Consider the following 2708-nt stretch of genomic DNA (forward strand, 5'->3'; position numbering starts at 1 on the left):
ACTGTTGATAAGGGAAAGATTAATGTAATTCACTCACTTCCATACCCCACTTCGGTGAGGGAAATTCGTAGTTTTCTTGGCCATGTAGGTTTCTACTGACGGTTCATAAAGGACTTCTCTAAGTTGGCGCAACCTCTTTGCCAATTACTACAAAAGGACGTAAATTTTGTTTTTGATCAATCTTGTAAAGATTTGTTCGATGAGCTTAAAGGAAGGCTTATATCTGCCCCAATTGTACAACTACCAAATTGGACTTTACCATTTCAGATTATGTGTGACGCATCTGACCTTAGCGTGGGAGCCGTTCTCAGCCAAAGGAGTAAAGAAGGACTACACATGATAGCCTATGCCTCTAGGACTCTTGACTCAGCTCAACGCAACTACTCGACAATGGAAAAAAAGCTTTTTGCTGTCATTTTTACATTAGAAAAATTTCGTTCTTATTTATTAGGAACTAAAATTTTTGTTTTTTCCGATCATGCAGCGCTGAAATACTTGATGAACAAGAAAGAAGCAAAGCCATGGTTGATACGATAGATTCTCTTACTGCAGGAGTTCGATCATGAAATCAAGGATAAAAAGGGAAGCGAAAACTTAGTAGCTGACCATCTAAGCCGTTTTCCCACTTCACCAGTCGAACCTCCCCTACGAGAATAATTTTCGGACGAAACCTTGATGGAAGCACACGCATCATTCCCATGGTTCACCGATTTGGTGAATTTTCTAGCTACGGGTAAATTTTCGAACAATCTATCTCGATCTGAGATCAAACGCATAAAAAAAGAATCTCGATTCTATATTTGGGACGATCCATATTTATGGAAAAATTACTCGGATCAAATCGTACGACGATGCGTAAGTAACAGCAAGGTAAAATCCATACTTGAGTTTTGTTATTCCTACGCTTGCGGTGGACATTTCGGCCCTAAACGAATCGCACACAAAATTCTTGAGTGTGGATTTTATTGGCCAACCTTGTTTAAAGACACTTACAACTTTTGCAAAGCCTGTGACAGGTGCTAAAGAGTCGAAAATCTAAGTCGAAGGAGTGAGATGCCATTAAATCCTATACACATCTGTGAAATTTTCGATGTGTGGAAGCTCGATTATATGGGGCCATTTACCTCATCATTTGGAAATTTATACATTATTTTGGCCGTTGATTACGTTTCGAAATGGGTAGAGGCGAAAGCCACCCGAGAAAATGATGCGAAAGCCACAACTAATTTTTTACATGATTTTATTTTCTCCAGATTTGGAATACCGAGAGCGATCATTTGCGACAAAGGAACACATTTCGTTAACTGAGTCGTCGAAGCTTTGATGAAGAAATATGGCATGACTCAGCGGATAGCGACAGCTTATCATCCGCAAACCAACGGACAAGTAAATGTTTCAAATCGAGAAATCAAGTCAATCCTAGAGAAGACAGTTAAACCAAACCGGAAGGATTGGAGCTTGAGGTTAGTTGATGCGTTGTGGGAATATCACACGGCCTACAAAGGACCTATCGGGATGTCACCTTACCGACTTGTTTTCGGCAAACCTTGCCACTTGCCTGTCGAACTCGAGCATAGGGCGTTTTGGGCGGTGAAGGAATGTAATATGGAGATGAACGTTATTGGCGAAACACGGAAACTTCATATCCAAGAGCTTGAGGAGATTCGTCTAAACGCTTACGATAGCACACAAAATTATAAAGAGCGAACAAAAGCATTTCATGACAAGCGCATTTCATTTAAATCTTTTTCCGTTGGGCAGAAAGTTCTCCTATTTAACTCAAAATTAAAAATTTTTGCAGGAAAACTTAAGTCCAAGTGGAGCGGACCATTTACCGTGATCAATGTTTTTCCTCATGGAGCCGTGGAAATTGAGGATAGCTCAGGTGCACGATTTAAAGTTAATGGACAGCGGCTAAAACCTTTCTTCGAGAGCACACCAATCGGACTGATTGAAGAAGTCGAGTTGGAAGAGCCAAAAATCTGATAGGAAAATGTCGAGCTTAACGACTTTAAACAAAGCGCTAAATTAGAGGCAACCCATTTGTTTCTTTTTCATCAATTTTTATTTTTATTTTTTTTGTTCAGACCCCTCCAGGCCCTCGAAGAGAACATCACAAAAATACTTTCCTTCCAATGCCTCAGCCGTGGCCGTCGTCGTCATTTATCACGGGGAGTATCCTTTACCTTTCTTTGTTCTTAAATGTACTTTACATTTTTTTTCGTATTGGGACAATACGATTAAGTGAGGGGGTAAAGGATGACATTAATTTCGCCTTGCTTGTCACATTTTCTTGATGATATGTTTGTTTGAATTGATTAGAAGAACAACTCCTTTGCCGTTGTTAGCCGCTAAGCATGTTATGATTATTTTAGTTCATAAAGATACTTGAATTCTAGCATGCTTGATAATCGAATAATATGAGTAAGTCCAATTTGACAACCCTTACAATTTGTCTTGATGTTGTTAGTTGAATTCCTCACCTAGCTTAATTAATTAGCCCATTTTGTGAGAACTTGAGCCTTTAGCATGTATGACTATATTTTTTATGCTCTTTTTCTTGCTTGAGAGTGTCAATTTGGACATTGGAATCTAGAACTTGTGGCTTGTATGCATTTTGAGATTACATTGGAATTTGATGCATTAATATGATTTAGGCATTAGGATTCACCCTTTCTTTTCCCTTAGTGAACCAAGTTGGAGCCTAA

The sequence above is a fragment of the Gossypium hirsutum genome, chromosome A04 (assembly GCF_007990345.1).
Source record: "Gossypium hirsutum isolate 1008001.06 chromosome A04, Gossypium_hirsutum_v2.1, whole genome shotgun sequence".
In the NCBI taxonomy this organism is placed as follows: Eukaryota; Viridiplantae; Streptophyta; class Magnoliopsida; order Malvales; family Malvaceae; genus Gossypium; species Gossypium hirsutum.